This window comes from Nomascus leucogenys, chromosome 21, assembly GCF_006542625.1.
Source record: "Nomascus leucogenys isolate Asia chromosome 21, Asia_NLE_v1, whole genome shotgun sequence".
NCBI classification, from domain to species: Eukaryota; Metazoa; Chordata; class Mammalia; order Primates; family Hylobatidae; genus Nomascus; species Nomascus leucogenys.
Genome location: NC_044401.1, coordinates 13661092 through 13682389, shown reverse-complemented (window position 1 = coordinate 13682389; position 21298 = coordinate 13661092). Strand labels below are relative to the sequence as shown.

General features: G+C 37.2%; 1 protein-coding gene across 10 annotated transcripts in view; it reads left to right on the top strand.

Annotated features, from left to right (window-relative positions):
• Window positions 1–21298, top strand: part of BBX (BBX high mobility group box domain containing) — a 295180-nt gene that overhangs the window by 104833 nt on the left and 169049 nt on the right. Inside the window, exons 1-2 of one of the 10 annotated variants that reach the window (XM_030801614.1) lie at window positions 11922–11935; window positions 14059–14063. The exons of the other annotated variants lie outside the window; for them this stretch is intronic. The gene's annotated coding sequence lies outside the window, so the exon portion shown is untranslated. Of the gene's footprint in view, window positions 1–11921; window positions 11936–14058; window positions 14064–21298 lie in introns of those variants that run through there. 10 annotated transcript variants of the gene reach the window in all.

Genomic DNA, 21298 nt, shown 5'->3' with positions numbered 1-21298 from the left:
TGCCACCCAGTGGCCAGTTCAGGAATTTGGCAGTGCTGTGATCAGTAGTTCAGCACTCAGTGTCTGTCTATGCTGTTTAGGATCAGATCCATGCTTGTGTAGCTTGGGATGAGATGAAGAGTTCATAAATAACTTGAAGGAATCACTTCCCTGAACTCCTCCTTTCTGCCATCGACGCAGTGCTTTGTTTTTGGTTCTCTGTTTAGGAAGCTGGAGTCTTTAATTACTGTGATCTGCTGTATAGTTTCCATGATTGTGCCCCTACCTGGGGACAAGCAGTGGGATGATAAAGAGGATAAAAACAACAGGGGTTAGCCTTACCCTCCTGGGACCAGTATTTCGTCAGTCAGATATGAAGGTTTCCCACTTTCAGAATTTTTGCTCCCTTTCTGTGGGCCCTGGTTTTTTGTGCCTTCTTCCTACCTCCATAGAAATATTTGAGGCCCAGCATGTGAGAGAATAGAGAAAATAGTACTTCAAATTTTGTTGTTCTTCCTCTATTCCCTTCTACTTTTAGCTGCCACATGCATCTTGTCCAGGTTTTATAGCTACTTTTCGTGGGACAGACAAAGTGAAGTGTGCTTATTCCTTCTTACTCAGAACCTGAGTTCCAGTGGGGTTGCTTCATTATGGAAATCATTAACAGGAAGAGCAGGAGTAGATCCAGGTTTCATGGGGTCGGAAGGTTGTATAATTTGGAGACCCTCTTTAAGAAAAGGAATAGAAAGTTATGAATATTAAATTAAGTACACTATTTAGAAAGGGTTATGAAAGTGAAGGCCCCTGAAACTTAAAGTTTCATTTGTTTTAATATAAAGGTGCCTTTGGGAAAAAGATAAAACACAAAGAAATACTGATTATGGGTTGGGCACGGTACAGGGTGATTTTAAATTCATGTTTTCACTTAGTATTCATAAATATAAAAATGTAACCTATTTTACTCCCTATTTTACAGACGAGAAAAGCAGATGTAGAGTAGTAATACTGTATAGATAGAAGTGTTAGAATTGGCCTTTAAAACTCAAATTTGGCAGAATTCCAAAGCACCTTATCTTTTGACCACCCGTCGCACTTTATGAAAGAGATTACAGATTATAAGCATCAATCTAGGCTCATGGTTGAGTCTGCTCAGAAGCCAGGCTGCCAGGGTTCAATCATGTCTCTGCTATCAGTGTAACTTCGAGAAAGCTTCTCAACCCTTCCTTACCTCTGTACCTCTGTAAAATGGGGATAATAGATCCTACCTAAGGGGTTGTTATGAGGACTAAATGGTTAATGTAAAGCATTTAGAATACCTCTGGCATATAGTAAGTGCTTTTTATCCATTACGTAAAACAAGGCATTTAGATAAATTATATCACACTTTCTTTGCTGTGCTCATCAGCCTTGTTTTTTTTTTTTTTTTTTGTATTTAAAACTTTTTATTTTTTTAGAATCTGTTTTGCTTTGGATTCTATAGGCTAATAAACATCATATTTACAAACTTAAAGGCAAAAAATATACAGTATATGAAAAGTTATTTAAAAATGCAGAAGGGCATAATAAAAATATTAGAACAATTTTTATCACTAAAAATATATAGCATATTAATATAATTATCATGCAATACAGGACTAATTTCTTTTAGTTAAAAGTAGTTGGTCGGGCGCAGTGGCTTATGCCTGTAATCCCAGCACTTTGGGAGGCTGAGGCAGGCGGATCACCTGAGGTCAGGAGTTTGAGACTAGCCTGGTCAACATGGTGAAACACCGTCTCTACTAAAAATACAAAAATTAGCTGGGCATGATGGTGGGTGCCTGTAATCCCAGCTACTGGGAGGCTGAGGCACAAGAATCGCTTGAACCTGGGAGGCGGAGGTTGCAGTGAGCTGAGATTGTGCCATTGTACTCCAGCCTGAGCAACAGAGCGAGACTCCGTATCAAAAAAAGAAGAAATAAAAAGTAATTTACTTAGGAGAATAACATTCATAGTTTGCTCCTGAATTTAGGCAAATGGTAATTAGGGTGGTTATAAAATTCTTAGGCCATGACTGATAATTCTAGCCTGATAATTCTATTATTTTATTTTCTTCTAGCATTGATTTTTGGAGAAGGCACTGCTAAAGCTAGCTGATTTTAAATAATTTCAAAGAGAGTTGCTGGACAACTTTGGAATTTCTTCTTTCTGCCTCATTAGCTTTTTGTGCTCTTTCTGAGACTTAAGAGTTAGACTTTACTGTATCTCTTGTATCTCTTACCCTCTATTCTGTAATTTTAAACCTTTATCTCTACGTGATTCATTTTGATGTTCTCATGACATTGCAGCTGGTATTTCCCAGAGCAAGTAGTCCAAGAGAATAGAAGCCACAATGTCTTGAATGATCTGGCCTCAGAATTCTTACTATCATTTCTTCAGTATTTTATTGCTTACATGGGTCAGCCCTGTTCATTGTGGAAGGACGTACTACTAGGAAGTGAAAATCATTGGTTGGGCTTACTGGCTACCACCTTATCTTACTGGATTACTGTAGCAATTAAATGAGATTATTCCAGTGAAGGCTTCTAGAACCTAGTAGGTGCTCATTGCAATACCTGTTTGATTAGTGTGTTTCCTATTGATGGTACTGGGCAGAAGAAATCAATTTCTGGCTGTTTCCCAAATGCAGAGGCTTATGTATCTCTATGAAGAAGAGATGAACACTGATCTCTGGCCAAAGAGATTAAATGTTGAGATTGTTATTGTAATTGGTAGTTTGTTTAGAAGCTTGATTGGTTGTTACTTAGGTATCAAGTAGTAATAGCAATTAGTTGTGAGGCAAGAATATTGGTAAGTGCTGGAAGCCACAATTTTGACCCACAGTGAACTCTTTAATTTGATTACCACCTAGCACGTAATCATTGAAGAAGAATAATGCATTTCAAGTGTTATACACGCATTTTTTATGATTGAATATCATTTAAACTTTTACTTTCTCTAAGTTTAACTAGGTTCAATTTTTTTTTCTTTTCTAAATTGACCATATCTCACTATTGATAGTGATACAGGTATGGTTTCCTTATAGAGGACACTAATTATTTAAAAATAATATGTAACAAGAATGTAAAATAATTATTTTTATATATTGTAAGAAAGAAAGCATGAACTTTCTTATTTAATGTTTTTCTCTAAATGAATTTTTCTTTAGTATCTGAAAAAGTTGCTTCCTTTTTTCTTAGAATGCCTGTTTTGATACTGATTATGTTTTCAATGAGTTTTTTTCTCACTATTGCAGTGAATGATAAGGGAACTATAACACTGGAAAATGTCCATCATTTTATAAAATCTAGAGTCTGATTACATCTGGTTATTTATGAATGAAATTAACTGAAGCAATTATCTTCTTTAAACATAGGAATAAAACGAGTTCATAAAGAGGCAGTACCCATGGCAATCAGTAGACTATCTTGATTTATCATGGTATTTATAAGTATTTGGCCACTGGAGGGCTCCATATTTTAAAAAATTATACCAAAGATATAAATGCTTACTGTACCAACTTTAAAGATAGAAATTCTATACAATTTTAAAGTATAGAAAGATATAAAGGATTCCATATTTTGGAGTAAAATTGCTAATAAGTAAAGATATTGAATTAAAAAGCAGCTGATTATAAATGAAAATTGTGTATATGTGCAAATAAAGTGTATTTAACAAGTTTGCTTTTTTTATTGAAATGGAAAAAAACATATTACCCAATTTTTAAAATAAAATATCTCTCAACTCAGATGTCAAAATACAAAACTAATCAGTTGAAGCCTCTCAGTAAAGAAAGAAGTTGAAATAGATTAAATAATTTTTTCTCATATCTTTTTTATATGTACCATTTTTTATATGAGGAAACTTTTTTTTAGGATTCATTGAGATTATTATTTCCATTTAATTTAAGAAACTCTCCAGTTATCTCAGTGGCATAATATTAAAATTCACAGAACATTAGGACACGTTGTGAAATTGAACCAAACATAAAATAGATGTGTCATCAAATAGTTGGTTATCACTGATTTTTAGGGTTTTTTAATACTTAAAATTAGTATTTCTTTGGTCAAGATGTGCAGTTTACACTGTCTTGCTCTGAAAATTGGCCTTCACAGCTTGTTTTTCTTTATTAAAATAAAATGGGAACTTATAGGGGTGAGAGATTAGAAACTCCATGTATTAGTACCTGAGAGAAGCATCTTTTTGCCTAGAAAAATTCTAGATAGTAAACTATATCATGTTTATCAGAAACAGCATTTTTTATTTCCTTGATCTTTTTCCACTTGAAAGAAGTGTTTTGATTTCTTTGTAATTGTGAAGTGTTTACTTTTTAAATGTTTGAGCTGAGCTCTGGGAAGCCTGCAATTTCTAAGGTAGTTAAGCTTCCCCCTGCTACCCCGCCCCATAAGATGTGGGTCTCTTTGTACTCAGCTTGCAGAGCCGAGAATGTGTGTTTTCGGTGATTTGAGTAGCTAAGTTCTCAGGTTGTTCAGTAGCTTTTTCCGTTAGAACCTCCTCTTCACAAAAGGAAGATGAGATGCAAATCAATTGCTAATGAGGAGGAAACAAAACAAAATAATATAAAAAGCAAACAACTTCCTTACGATTTCACTTGAAACCTATCCAGGGTCCATGAATATATAAATCCCCACTTATTTCTACATAGAAGGGCCAACTATTTATATAGGGACAAAGATACCAATGAATTATGAGAGAAAGCTGTCCCTAAATTAGTACCCATTATGCACATGATGTTGAGCACCATTGTGGAATGATGTTTGAAGCTACTGTGAAATAACTGGGCAGCCTCACAGAGGATATATTCCCCCTCATCTCCCCTGCTCATTGGTATGTTAAAGATGATAACCAATGTCATTAACTTTTGGCCATGGGATATGTTTTTTTTTTCTTTCTACAAACACATCATTTAGTGCCAAACGTGCTCCATCTATTTAATAGTAATCATGGCATACTTCTGGTTGGAGCCTAGTGGTCACACAGAGAAATTTTGCCCTTCTCTTATAACCACAGAATGCATTCTTAATATAGTCAGCTGAGTTGCAAAACATGTTTATCAAATGTGGTGGAGAACATAGGAAAGAGCATGATGAACAAACCATATCTCTTCCTTACTGCTTTGTGAATGTAAGGACAGTTTCGCATTGCGTGTATTGAGACTTTCCTCCAACACCATTTTTTTTTTTTAAGACACAGATCCATTCAAATGTGTGGCATAAACTGGTGAGATGCCTGTCTGTAGAGGTACAGTCTTGCCATAAAAGAGAATAAGGCTAACTGGTCCGATTCAATATTACCTGTGACCATTTTAAACCCTCCACTTTAGTCCTCTGAGCTCATCAGTCACAAATACTATCAATTTTTAACACTTGGTTGTTATCACTTCAGTCCTTCTATATCCATAGTGGTTCTCAAGCCTGACTGCACCTTAGAATCACCTGGGGAGCTTTTCCAGCTCTGGATGCCTGAGACCAATGTTCAGGATTATTCTGAATTAGTTGGTTTAGGGAAGGGAGTGTGTGGGTATCTGCATATTTTGAAGTGTCTCCTGTGATTGTGTTTTATAGTCCAGCTTGAGAGTGACTTGATTCAAAAAGAAGAGGCATTGTTGAAACTTTTTGAGGTTCCTTACAGATTCTGAGTAGTTAAGTGTCTCAGAGTAAATATAAGGACTCTTTATATTTGAGTATGTTATCCCTCCTCCTCCCCACTCCTTTGCATGATGCGGGCGGGGAACTCTGATATTATTTGGTTGCTGTCATTGCCTAAACTATTTTGGACTTACATTTCTGGGGTGGAAGTGGGGAAAATGACATTCAGTTTTCAGATAGAATTTGCCCTGACCCAGTGAGTTTGCCATTTCTGTTGCCTGCCAAAGCAATGAGCTTATCTTTCATCTTTAAACCAATTCTGACAGAAAATAGGATGTGATCTGGCCAAGGGAACATAATTCAGTGAGTAAAACATGCTTTGAGTATAGAGATCTTTTGAGAGCTCTTCTGAAATGTGTGGGATTTTAAGGAAAAGTTGTGGAAGAGCAGTGTACGTAGTAGACAGGCATGTGCTGTCAGAATGGGGTACTTGAGGATTAGCTTGCCCAGAGAACAGGTTTAGACCAACTCCTAGAAATACTCAACAGTGTCAGTTATGGGCAAGGGTGATGATGTTTATGTTTCTTTCCTAACTCTTCTCACAATGAAAAAGGAACTGTCAAAAGCCACGCTGTGAAGGTTCCCTGAGATTTCAGCCCATGGGCCCCTGATTTCCCTATTCTCTTTTGGGGAGGACCCTGGGTGACATCTCTTCACCATAGGTTTAGTGGTGTGCATTTAGATGACTCACAAATCTTCCTGTCTGCTCAAACTTTTTCTGATTCATTCATGATAGCACCCCATGTCAAAGTGATCCCAAGCTGGATCTCTGCCTGACTAGAACAAACTGTTTAGCTTGCTGCTCATCCTAATCACCTGGACACGAGTCTTTTCCATCACAATAGGGAAATTACCACCTTGTCACTCTGCCCAGCCCTGTAAGCCTTTGGGCTCATTTTTAGGCTCATCCTAGGCACATCTGACTATAGCCTAATCAAACACACCTCATAAAGTGCCCACGCAGGCACTTGGATAAAAAATAGTGAAGATGTTTAGATTAAAACAAGGAAGAAGAAAATCACTGTAGAAGATATGTGTGGTGGGAGAAAGTGAAGTGTTAGGATAAAATTCAAAGTGTCAAGTAAGTCTCCCAGTGTAGGTCATCTAGAAGACTTTAACCAAACATTTTTGTGTTTCATACATAGTGTAAGTTTTATTCTGGCATGTTGGGGTTAAAAACCATTCTCCTTGCTTAGAATTAGTTAAAAAAAAAACCATAAAAATAAAAATCTAACTTCAGACAGGTTTTGGGGTTCTATTTTGTTTTTAAAGTCATCGTCATTTTTGTGGGGTCTCTTACCTAGAAATATATTACCAGTGCATGCATTCTTTTTGTTACTTGTGGATTATTTATGACAACCTGATGACATTTCAGTTCCAGGTCAATTTTCCTTAGCTACGGAAGACTCTTTAACTTCTCTGCAGTTGATACTTTTCTGCCTTGTGTCATCTAAGAAATGTAAAATTGATTTTACTTTTAACCATAAGAAATGTAAATAGTAGTTACATTAAATTTGTTATATTTGAAAACTTAAATTATTTTTGCATATGTTTATATCGTTTTAAGAAAATTTATTTATGGGAGAAGAAGGCATTTCAAAGTGATTTGAAAATGGTTTTCAGAATTCTTAATTCAGTTGCCTTTCTTTAGCACTGTCAATCAAAAGCTGGCTCACAGGTTTTAATTTCAGATTCTAGTGGGAACCTCTGGTGGAATCTTAGAAATGCTTTTTTTTTTTTTTGAGATAGAGTCTCCCTCTGCCGCCCAGGCTGGAGTGCAGTGGTGCAACCTTGGCTCACTGCAACCTCCGCCTCCTGGGTTCAGGTGATTCTCCTGCCTCAGCCTACCCGAGTAGCTGGGACTACAGGCATGCACCACCAAGCCCAGCTAATTTTTTTTTTTTTTTTTTTTTGTATTTTTAGTAGAGACAAGGTTTCATCAGGTTGGCCAGGCTGGTCTCAAACTCTTGACCTCAGGTAATCTGCAAAGTGCTGGGATTACAGGCGTGAGCTACCACGCCTGGCCTTAGAAATGCTTTTACATGTTTATTAGTACTTTCAGTTTTTGAAAGTGTCTAGGTGTGTCTACTTGTAATCTATTTGAAGTTAGTTTTTATAAAGGAAATATGATTTTTTAATTTAGGGTTGTTGGAATTTTCTTTTATTGCTTTTATGTCAGATGTTTGGAATAACCTTCAGAGAAGGGTTCACACAATAAAAATATGTGATTACAAAAAGAGCTCACCTGTTATCAAAGTAGTTACCTGTACAGTGGAATTTTAACTGAAAGAGAATGTCCCTTGGCAGGGGAAAAATGGTAAAATCCCTTAGCAAGTCAATTATAAGGTGTGTTAATTCTACAAAGATATTAACCTTATGATCTTCAATTCTGGGGTGCATTCCCTACCCTGCAAGGTCAGCTAAAAATATGCTGAAAAGCAAATTTTGTAAGATAATGAAATGAAAATGTGAACCTAAGTCTATAAGATACAAATTAGAAGATAAAATCCCTTGTTAAATGATTCTGACAAATCCTTTTGCTCTTTTACAATTAATAGTCTGTTCTTTTGGGATGTTCATAAAATACTGATTAAAAAACAACAACAACCAAAAGTAAAACAAAACTGATGTATATAGAGAAGCCTTGTAGTTGAATGACGTACCCATCTGATAATTTGTATTGTGGAGATTATTTTTCATATTTGTACAGTTAATAACTGTAGCTATTGTTAGCTCTGTTCTTAATATATAACATGGGGGGAAACTTTATTATATAAGTTACTATAATAATTTTTAATAGATTTGAATGTTTCTAAGTGCTTTGAATTTCAAAAAACAGTTATATGAAAATAGATAATGCTATTTATTTTGAATTTCATATGTTAACAGTTTCAATTTAGTGCAATAAAATGAGCATAAGCTAAATATATAATAGTTGAATTACATTATTATTAAATGTTTTGATTTTATGAAAAGTTCTGTACTATCTTTAAATTAGAAACTGGCATATGATCAATTCTTAGCTCCTTAAACAGTTTGATATTAATACTGATATTAATCATGATTTAAAATGCATATAACCTGAGCTTTTAAAAATGTATTACTGCACTAGCATATTTGGCGCAGATCAAAGGGATAGAGCTGTCATCACTGGGCATCATGACTGCGGAGATGATTGATTTCAGGCATCATGGTTTCCAGCTCTCATTTGTTTTGTTTTTTGAAAGCTAGAGAATCTTGAAATGTTAGAATCTTAGACTCTAAGGCCTCAGTGCCCTGCACAAACATCCAAGAGGAACTCACTTCATTTTTAGACAGATCTAATGGTTAGAAAGAATTTCCTCATACGGGACCCCCAAAACTACCTGTTAGAAACATCTGCTTATTGATTTCAGTTTTAACCTCTGAAACCACCATACAAAATTATGTCTGATGTCTCTTCCTTAAGACCATAAAAGGATGTGAAAAGAGCACTTCTTCTTTTCCAGAGTAACATTTTCATTTCCTTCAACCGTTGTGCCCTGAACAGGGTTTCTTAGCCCCTCTTCATAACCTCTCAATAGTCTTTATGTTCTTACCAGATGTAGACAGATAGCACCAGACAGAGTGGGCTTTCATCTCTTCTTGCTAGCCAGCTACTTCACAGTGTTGAGTTATATTACAATACGTCACTTTACGTGCTTTTCAGTTAAGGTAGGCATCCCCTCTCTATTCTCTACTTTTGGACTTCTATTCATTCCACTTGATGCTACTAAGTTTAGACTATAGGTGATACCTTTCAGTAATATAAACAGATAAAGATGACAATGCTTACTTATGTCTGTGGGTATGCTTACATGCCACCTCGTCTTATTACTCTACCGTTGGATTTTTAACTTAGACAGATGTCTGTTAGTGTGCATTATTTGAGTTCTCATGCTAGAACTTGAAAAGAGAAACCTAGAGTTTCCCTCTTAGTCCTTTCCTCTACCTCTGTTATCTGATGTACCATTCTCAGCTCTATGTAGAATTAATACCATACAAAATATTCAGTAAGCATATTAAAATAGCTTTGGAGGGAGGACTGGAGTATGGAGACAAAGCAGGACCTAATTAGTTAATTAAAATTAAGTTATTTTCTAGCAACAGTGTTGAACTGTGTTGTAGATTTTACTGTAAACAAATAACCTTAAATTTCAAGGCTATTCAAGTCTATATCATAGACAATCTCTTGAAGATTCCCCAAAATTTGTTATATGAAACTTGTTGCTGATGAGATTCATTGAAGGCTATAAACCATGATTCAGAATTGGAATCCAAAGTGTGTTACTATTCCTGTTACTGTTCACCCTGAAAATAGAATAATTGAAGTTTGCTTTTACTCTTGTTATCAAAGCAGGCTCTGGCATTTCCAGAAGCCTGTAAAAGCCTTGTTGATATAGCTAACGTTTGGAAATAAATCTTAGGTCTGAATTTACATTTAATGATGCCTTTCTTTCTATCCACCTTACCTCCAGAGAATAAACAAATACTTTTGTTGTTGCTTTTAAGTTATAGCAAGTACTCTCTTTGTCTGGAATCTGAGTAATGGTAGAGCTCAGTAGTTTGAAGTTTATGTTTTTGATTATGTGCTGTTCATGTGTGACCATATCACATACATTAAATTCGCCTTTTATGAAAGAGACCTGGGTCAAGTAAGTTGATATGAGGGATCTAGTCTAGTGAAGAAAGTAATTATCATATATATTGTACGATACCCAACTCTTGGGTTCCTTATGACTATTACCATCTATAAAAGTAACTCAAACACTGTGCCTTTTCAAGCTATGAAGATTTTATTTGAAAATTATATTTAGAATAGTTTGCGTATTGATATATTTTGCTTTAACTTCTCAGAAATTGATCATGTTTTTCTGGCGGCATGTATGATAACTCTCACTGAAGCAAAACACCGTATTCCAAATGAGACCATGTTTTTATTTTGTTTTATTTTTTCTGCTAAATCTAAGAAAACATATCAGGCCATAACCTTGCATGGAAAATGAATTGTGTGCCACTGTCCACTTAAGTATACTGCCATACATAAAGCAAATTTCAAGATATTGGAAATACCGTAGAATTAGTTTTAGAAGTCAAATTAACATTTGCCAGTTTTTAGTATTTGTGTTGAAACCTGAAACTTATCTTTATAGGAAATACAATTGAAGGAGAAACTGGTATGTGTAGTAAAAATTTAAAATCTAAACATCTTATTGAACATCATCATGTGCCAAAAATTTTGAATAAAGTCACTGAAATTAGGATTTGAAATAGAGTAAAATAAATCAGTATTCTCTTTCCTTTCTTTTCAGAACGTATATATGTGGTTCAATATTTTCATCTTTTTTTTTTTTTTTTTTTTTTTTTTTTTGGGATGGATTCTCACCCTGTTGCCCAGGCTGGAGTGCAGTGGCGCCATCTCGGCTCACTGCAAGCTCCACCTCCTGGTTCAAGCGATTCTCTTGCGTCTGCCTCCTGAGTAACTGGGATTACAGGCGCCTGCCACTATGCTTGACTAATTTTTGTATTTTTAGTAGAGACGGCATTTCACCATGTTGGCCAGGATGGTCTCAGACTCCTGACCTCGTGATCCTCCCGCCTCAGCCTCCCAAAGTGCTGGGACTACAGGCATGAGCCACCGTGCCCGGCCGGTACTCTCATTTCAACAAAACTGTTAATTGTTCTACTGTCTTTCTCCTTTCCCTTTGGGCGCTGGGAATACTATAGCATAAACTTTGTAATATTTATTTTGCATGCTTTGCCATGATTCAGGTTTCATACCCATTCATCACCCAGCTGCAGTGTTCACGAAGATAGAATAAGCTGAGTGGCCAAGCCTGGGTGATATTTCTATACCTGAAACTCGGGTAGAATTAGGTCAGTCCCACTCAAGGAGCCATGGACTATCTTTCCAAAATATATATACATTCAAGGTACATGGAGTATTTTCCTAAAAATCTAAGTGCCTTTACCAAGGAATGGGAGTGGTGGGGGACTGTATGATGAGCAGGCAAAAACATACATGTCTATAATTTGCTGCTTAAGAAAAGCCAATATGGAAAATACACTTTTGTAGCTGATTATTCTGCTATTTAAATAAAGTTTCTGCATGAGACTTGAAAGTTGACAAAATCTGATTTTGTTAATTATATAAGAAGTTAACATTTCAAAATACTTATTAGCAGTATTAAGAACCATGGCTATTACAGGTATCTCTTAGGCTGCTTCAGGATAAGCCTTTTGCCATTTGCCTTGTAGTACTTATAATTGGTGACCCCGGAGTTGTATAGCACTGATTTCTGTGGGTTACTATGCTGGAATTAGTGACAAAGGATAACCCTTGTGTCTACCAATGGAAATAGTTGGAGAATATTTCCTTTGCTATTTTGAATTGGCTTAATCTAAACTAAATGTTTTGTATTATTTTAAATATTGACTGCTGTGGGAGCAGTAGAACTAATGCAGAGGGCATTTATTGAGGATTAATTATTGGTAGAGCATTTATATCGTAAAGAGGTTGTTACTGTAGAGAATGTGCTTAGTTTTAATGGAGAACATAATTTTAATTGGTACTAGGTGTTTCTAGTGCGGTGAGTGTTTAAAGGAGAATTACTCTTCATATATTCTCAACTGGCATTAACTTGCTATTTATTCTTCAGTCAATATATAATTTTAATGTAGTTAGAATGTAATAAACTGGCATTAACTTTTTAAAAAATAATAGACTTTTTTTTAAGAAGTTTTAAGCTCACAGCAAAATTGAGTGGAAACTACAGAGAATTCCTCTATACCGTCTACACTGACATTAACTTTTTATTCTAAGGTATTTATAGGAATATTTAGGAACACAAAGAAATATTTTACGTGCTCCCTTCTACAGCTAACAGGCTGTAGAAGGCATCTTTCTTTGCCTTCAGACTAGAAAGGAGAAAGTGTTTTAGAGCCAAGAAACATTCTCTGACTGAGCATTGACAGTAAAAACTTAGGCCCTGGTTTTATGATACTTTTCCTGCTGAACACTTCTGTAGAGGAACACAGGAAGAGTAGGGATGCATTGTAATCTGGTCTGGAGCTTCCTGCTAGTCTGTGGATGACAAACTGCAGATCAAACAGATTGATCATATTCCAGAAGGGCAGTGTGATACAGGGCAAGTGTACTGACCATGGCAGTAGCCCTGGGTTCTGGCCTACCTCTGCCTCTGTCTTGGCTGTGTGGTCGATGGGTTGAACTGAGTGGCTTCAAACTCTTATCTGCCTCCAACATTCAGTAATCCTGTGATTTCATGGGATGTGTGATAGGGAAAAACATCAACTTCTACAAGGGCAGCAGTGTGAAGTCATGAGAAAAGCAATGTGAGGACCTGGGATGTTGTCACAGCTCTATCATAAACCAGCTGATGGCCTTTTGTGTAGTCACTAAACTTTCTGGGTCCTACTTGGCTTCAGCTATGGAAATGTGATTGGACTTCCCTGATGGACTCTAAGGAAAGTTTCTTGGATTCCTTCCTTTCCTCCCTTCTTTCCTCCTTCCCTTTACTTTCTTCTTTCCTTTCCTTTATTTCCTTCCTTTTCTTTCTTGAGACAGGGTCTTGCTCTGTTACCCAGGTGGAATGCAGTGGTGCAATCATGGCTCCCTGCAGCCTTGAACTCCCAGGCTCAAGCCATCCTCCCACCTCAGCCTTCCAAGTAACTGGTACAAACTACAGGTGCAAACTACCAAGCCTGACTAATTAAAAAATAAAAAAGTCTGTACAGGCAGGTCTCACTGTGTTGCTTAGGCTGGCCTCGAACTGCTGGGCTCAAGCAATCCTCCCACCTCAGCTTCCCAAGTAGCTGGGACTATAGGTGTACATCACTATGCCCAGCAAATTTTTAAATATTTTGTACAGGTGGGGTGTTCTCAGTATGTTGCCCAGGCTGATCTCAAACTCCTGAGTTCAAGTGATCCTCCTGCCTTGGCCTCCCAAAGTGGTAGAATTATAGGCATGAGCCATGGAGCCCAGCCTAGTTTTATGATTTAAAACAACTAATTGCCATGTGATGTTATTTGTCCCAAGGATAACTGCTTTGTAATAAGTTATTTCAAAAAGGAACATATTGACAGTTGCCATTGGTCACTTTTGAGCAGACTTGTGTGTGTCTTCCTTATCAGGAATATCCTTGCAATTAATATATCTGGAACAATTCTTTCTGCAGGTAAGCGATTTGCTGGAAATATGTTAGACACACTTGAAACAGGTACTTTTTCTGGACAGTACAGTTTTTTGTTTTTTTAACAAGTAACATATGACCAGGCACGGTGGCTAATGCCTGCAATTCCACATTTTGGGAGGCCGAGGTGGGAGGACTGCTTGAGTTCAGGAGTTCAAGATGCCAGCCTGGGTAACGTGGAGAAACCACTCCTCTACCAAAAAAAAAGAAAAAATATATATATGTATATACACACACACACACACACACACACACACACACACACACACGCAAATTAGCCAGGCATGGTGGCATGTGCATTACAGTCCCAGCTACTCAGGAGGCTAAGGTGGGAGAATCACCTGAGCCCGGGAGGCAGAGGTTGCAGTAAGCCAAGATTGCACCACTGCACTCCAGCCTGAGTGACAGAGTGAGACCCTGTCTCAGAAAAGCAAAGGAATATGTTATAATTTTTGATCATAATATGCTGTTAAATGACATTATTTAATGTATTAATAAGGGAAAATAAGAGATCACTCTCCTTTGCTTCTTGGAACTGAAGATTTTCCATTTAAAATTATGTAAATTGATAATTAATGACTTCCCTTTTTATCAAATGACTTTGGACTAAATTTTTTTATTAAGAATGTGATTTTTTAATATATTGCAAATTATTGCCACATTATTGCTGACGTGAAAGTAGCCCAGGGAACATTTTCTTGCCTCAACAGGGGACAAGGTGGTCTTAAGGTTTCTCCAGTGGGTTTCATTTGCAGAACCCCTTCCTGAAGGTGCAGGCTGATGCCTAAAGAGTGTAGGTCAGGGTTTACTTCAGCTAACCCAATCTCTGAGGGGTATCCCATGGGGCTGGGATTATCTTCACTGTTTATTTTCCAGCTTAGTTCTCAGTGGCTTGATAGAGCTTATGAATCTGAAAGATCCTGGGGCTTCCCTGTCATTATTCCTGATGTAGCTGCTGGCAAACATGTTTTTATACCCTTCCTGGAAGTGAAACTCTTTTTGCCTTAAATGTGCGATATCCCATACCTGAGAAGGTCTCATTGATACAATTCATAGGAGTTTAAAAGAGGCATCTGACTGGACTAATGCCTACTCTTTTTACTTCTCCACTTATGGAAACTGCAGGCATTCATGGTTCCACCATGGTCCCTGCAGCAAAAATCTTATGGCAAGTGCTCGTTATAATAAGTGCTCATTATAATAAGTGCTCGTTATAATAAGATATCTGTATTATTAAATCAGCTAATGGAAATTGGTAGGGTTAAAAGTGAGACTGTCAGAATTAAACATAAACGAAAGCCATCTAAATTAAAATAAAATCTATGGTGAAATAACACTTGAGAAGTAGCAATTCATTCAGCACCCAAATGCTGAGAATAGTCAAGACAAACTTAAGTGTGTTCACAATGTAACTTTATTAAATGCTTTTCTACCCCTTAGTTTTATCTCTAATGAGATTACTGACATTTATTGAGCACTTATTATATAGCAAATGCTTTGAATTTATAATATCTTCGAATAATTCTGAAGGCAACCATTAGAGATGTAGGGATTGTTATCCCAATTTTGCTGATGAGGAACAGAGGCTCAGAGAGGCTTAGGAATTGGCCCACAATTGCAGGGTAGTAAACCTAAGGCCATTATGCTTAGTATACCACCATGCTGCTAACATTACTCTGCTAGTTAGGAAACTATGGAGAGAAAAAAGAGCAAATCACACTGCTTTCTCATTTGCCCACATTTCATGTCCTACTTTCTCTTCTGAACCCTGTACTTCAACCAGATCTGCTGCATATGCCTCCTATCCCTTCCAGCAAGTCATGCTTGCTTTAATATTGAACCTTTGCTCATCCTATGCCTTTAACACTCTCCTCCATCCTGTCTGTCTGTATTCCCAATTGCCATTGATTCTTCAGGTTCCAGTTTTATTCATCTCCTGTGTAGAGATCCCCTGGTATATTCTAACTTTAAAAAATTTCTTTGCTTACCATTTTGACATTTATTACGTATCATGCTATTATTATTTAGCTTTGTGTGTTTCTGTATGTGATCACCCAACTAGATCTCATCAGCTTTAAGAAAGCAGCAACTATTATAATAGCTATTTTGTTGTTGTTGTTGTTTTGTAAGATGGAGTCTTGCTCTGTTGCCCAGGCTGGTGTGCAATAGTACAGTCTTGGCTACTGCAACCTCCGTCTCCCAGGTTCAAGTGATTCTCCTGCCTCAGCCTCCCAAGTAGCTGGGATTACAGGCACCCAACACCATGCCAAACTAATTTTTGTATTTTTAGTCGAGACAAGGTTTCTCCATGTTGGCCAGGCTGGTCTTGAACTCCTGACCTCAGGTGATCCACCTGCCTCGACCTCCCAAAGTGCTGGGATTAACAGGCATGAGCCAGCGCACCCAGTCTGTTAATAGTTTTTGCAGTGTTAATGCATAGTAGGTTGGTAATTTCCCAAACAGTAAAAGGCTACATCATTTGCCTTGCTATTCTGTTGGCATATAGGTAGGTGGTAGGTAATTTCTTTTCTTTCTTTTTTTTTTTTTGAGACCAAATCTCACTCTGTTGCCCAGGCTGGAGTGCAATGGCATTACCTCAGCTCACTGCTACCTCCACCTCCCGGGTTTAAGCGAGTCTCCTGCCTCAGCCTTCTGAGTAGCTGGAACTATAGGCCCCACACCATCATACCCAGCTACTTTTTGTATTTTTAGTAGAGATGGAGTTTCACCATGATGCCCGGGCTGGTTTTGAACTACTGAGCTCAAGTGATCCACCTGCCTGGGCCTTCCTAAGTGCTGGGATTATAGGCGTCAGCTACCATGGCTTGCCGATCATTTTTAAAAATAACTGGCCGGGCGCGGTGGCTCACGCTTGTAATCCCAGCACTTTGGGAGGCCGAGGCGGGCGGATCACGAGGTCAGGAGATCGAGACCACGGTGAGACCCCGTCTCTACTAAAAATACAAAAAATTAGCCGGGCGTGGTGGCGGGCGCCTGTAGTCCCAGCTACTCGGAGAGGCTGAGGCGGGAGAATGGCGTGAACCCGGGAGGCGGAGCTTGCAGTGAGCCGAGATTGCGCCACTGCACTCCAGCCTGGGCGACAGAGCGAGACTCCGTCTCAAAAAAAAAAAAAAAAATAACCTTATACTTGGTTCAATATTGAGTACTGAAGGGGAGAGGATTTGCAAATCTTCCATCTGCTGTTATAAAGGACCCATCTGAAACAATGAATGCTGGAGTTTTCTGTCCCTGCTACCTAGTGTTTTCTGATACTTTTTTTGGAGAATCCAAACAAATGGACAAATCTGTAATTAGTAGTTATTATGGTTTACTGCCAAATTATCTAGGGAACTCTTAAGACATGTTTGCCTTTATTACTATATTTAATGTTTTTCAACTGAAAGGCTCTGGGAGTAATGAGGAAATGCCAAGGTAGGGGTTGGAAGGTGACAAAGAGGTAATTCAGATTTGCATTTCTTTTGAGAGACTTCCATTCTCAGTATAGCTGACATTGTAATTTCAGTTAAAGATTGATGCCTGGCCAGAAATGCCTGTGAAACAGCTGTGGTTTAAGCTTTAACTGTAAAAGACAGATGGGTAATTTTAACAAAAGTTTTGTCTTTATTCATAGTTTATGTTGCCACTTTCTTTATTTTATATGTGTGTGTATGTGAGCGTATATATGTTCCTGCAGTTATCTTCCTCTATATGAAGATATTTTATTTCAGCAAATGATTTAACTAGAGATCAGACTGTCAGTTTATCATTTCTAGGCCTTTAGCCTGTAGTGGACAACAGTGACCTGAGGCATGGAATTCATTGGCCAAAATTGCATAACAGTTGGTATAACAACATCATTTTCAGTACTATAAATTTCATAATGTGTCTGAGGCCACTGTTGGGAATAACAGAATATATAGAGTAGGAAAGGGTTATGCACGCCCAGGACAGGGAAGGCTTTAATGAAATCAACAAGAATTTTTTGACTACAAACGCAACTACGTTATATTACATGGAAGTAAAAGCTTGGTGATTAAGTTCATTTTATCAACATGTAGTATATAAAGTAGTGAGTCAAGGAGAAGATAAGAATTGTATCCATATAAAGATGGAGAAGTAGTTTTAAAGTAGGAAAAGTCTCTTAAGAAAACTTGCATTATAAAGTGGAAATTGGAATACGGTACCTACTGAGGAAATGGAGGAAGCCAGCGAAAGGTTTTATGGAAGAGTGGGTATTAGAACTCCTAGTTTGTGACCTGTACTTGCTCGGGGTCTCAGAAGTCATGCTGGTCTTAGATTAGAAATACAACCTCTTTGAAAGCATACATGTAGTTGAAAGCAATAATTTAAAAATTTGCTTTTTCATTCCCTACCTCCCCCCTCTTTAAGGTATGAAAGCATGAGTATTCTGTTTTTCAGAGGATGAGGAAAAAATCCTTATTTCCTTTTTCTAGCAGTTTGGATATTTTTGTTGTTGTTTTTACTCTATAAATGGAGAGGCATGTGTACCATGCATGGTATCATGCCCAGCAGTTTTTTTTCTCATTTGAATGTAATTGTTCCTTAGCAAATAATTGCAGTCCCGAATGACTTTTATTGAGCTCGATTGAATTAGGGGTATGTATGAAAATGAGTTAGTTAAAGCTTAATCTATTACCCAGAGAATTGATGAAAACATCAGAAAAGCAGTCATTCATGGGGATTAAATATTCTTCTGTGTAAGTGGGCAACATGGTTACCCCGGAGTCCCTTCTGCACTGACTAGGTAGTAGTGACATCAGGGTGCAAAACACAGTTTTGGCATACTAGGAGATTTTGCAATGACGTGCCTTTGAATGTTATGCTGGACATTAACACTAATTGGGAATCTGCCTCATTGTAAGAGGTAGCACCTCACCTTTTTTAGTATAAAAAGCTTTTTAAAACAGCACCTCAAGGGGGAGTGTGAGAGCTGTGTCAAAAAGCCAGTTGCTTCAGCATGTTTCAGTGGTGGTTTAGGCCACATCTTAAGATAAGTTTTTCAGATGCCAAGTCAGATGCCCTGTTTGTAAGGGACAAATAATATTTAATACATGGCTGTCCCACCTGCCATTGTGAAGTTTCTCAGAGGGAATCCTGAGCTGTGCCAGATCAGTGCTGGCTAGGACTGGGAGGGGGGTGTGCAGTGTCATGGGTGGGAAGCAGAGGCCTTGAAAAGGGAAAGACAAGTTCCTAATGAGGCAGTGGAGCTAATCACCAGGAGTCAGGAAGCCAAGGCTCTGTGGGGGTGATTGGGGGTTGAAAGTAAGCCAAAGTGGGACCCAGAGAGCACAGACAGGTACCAGGTGGCTCAGATGAAGATCTGCCCAGGCGTTGGTCTCAGGGCACATTCAAGTCACTGTTCTATAGGGTTGTGCTCATACTTAGGGCATTTCCCCCTGCTGGCCCACCTGCCTTTCTGATACCTCACATGACCACTCATTTCCGTCAAATCAGAACACTCTCTGAAATACTAGTGATTTAAATGCAGACCAGCCTATGCTGCAACTGCTTTTCTGAGGCTACTCATGTGGCCATTTGTAATAGCCAGATAAAATTTGGAGTGTTTCTACTTGGCTCTCAGAGAACTCAAAGGCAGTCCATCACAGGCAGGACCCTCAGCCTTGAAACTGATGTCTGCTCTGTGGCTGATTTCCTGGCTTCTTAAGTCTACCATGATTCCTTCGTTACCTTAAGAGAGTTAAAAAACCCATACTGGGCAAAGCATAGCCAATCTCCTCTCTCACCCCTCTGCTACTTTATCCATAGATAGTTGCATCATGGGTAATAAATTATTGAACAGTTATCAAGACAAAGTGCAATTATGGTCAACTTTTTGGAGTATATTCAATTATATTAATAGAAACAAATCTCCAAGGGTACCTGAAAATTAATGAGTTTATCTTTGAGCTCCTGAAAGAACCTACGTATATAGGGATGTATAGGGTATTTTATTTCTCAGATAGCATATATTCACTTCTTAAAGAGAAAATCCTTAAACCAAAATAAGAATGAAACTCACACTGTCAAAATTAGTGGTAGACTTTCTTATCCTAATTTTGGCAGTACAAATTATATATATTTTTAGATTATACCAGTTTATTTACTTGACGTTTATTTACGGTTATTTACTTCATGATATTTACTCATCTATTTCATAATATTTAATGGTTCTTCTGTATACTTTCATAGATGTATATGAAAAGTATGCGAATGTCATAGTATGAGATTTTCTTTAAAAATATTTTTTGATATTTATATGTTGCCTATTTTATGATGATAATAGACTTGGATATTATTTATTTCATCAGTGTTTGGAATTGGCATGCTGCTTTCCTAAACTGTAGTAAAAGCGTAAACATTTGACTTGAAAGTATTCATATGTGTCCTTTATAGTTTGCTTCAAAGATCTGGATTTATTCTTTTATCTATGCCCTTGTTTTAAAAAATATGGATGAATGAGTAGTATCTTGTGTGAAGCCACATGAGACCAATTAATACTTTATTCATTCTTTCCAGCTTTTGTTTTTGTTAATAGCACGGGGTGGCAACTGAGTCATCTAATTCTAGATAGGATTACTCAGATGAATCATTACATATTTTTGATATTTAATGTGAAGAGCCAGTTCTTCCATATCATAGTGGCTTATTAGAAAAAAAAACTTAAGCTAAGCCATAAAATGACTGATAGTATATTGATAGAGCCATAAGCCAGAAAGTGATATCCAGTTTCTACAGTGTGTAGCTTACAGATTAAGAAGAAATATATTGTCATAATCTGCCTAGAGCAGGGAATTGCTTCTTTTAGTTGAGTGTGGATTTAGTTTCACCACTGAAGCAACCTAAATTTGTCTTACAAAGAAACATAAATGATAACTTTTGAATTCTTAGAAATGATATGGTTTAGGGATATATATCTGCAGGGTTATTAAAATAAAATATTCCATTTAATTTACATGTATACCATTTCACTGATTTTGATCTTATATTTACTTCATCCTTTATCTTTAAAAAATAAAAATTATTTTCTATTTGTCCCCCTCACCCCAGGCTGCTTTCTTGTTTGTTCATTTTTACTATCTTGCCCTATTAACTTTAAAATATTTAAAAGGCAAATCATAAGTATTAATATCTGAATCACAGTTTATCTAGTTGAGTGGGGCCAGTCATTTAAAATAACTTGAATTTAGTTAGGGTGTTGATTTAACCCCATGTTTTTCCAGGGGATTTGCCTGTAATTCTACACTTAATTATAGCCAAAAGGCCAAGAAGTTATTGCCCGTGATTAATTCTTAGTGTGTGTAACCTTAATCTCAGAATTTCCATTGAATAATTTTAGTGACTTTTTGTTAAAATTGAAAATAAACACTTTAGGCCACTTTCTCTAA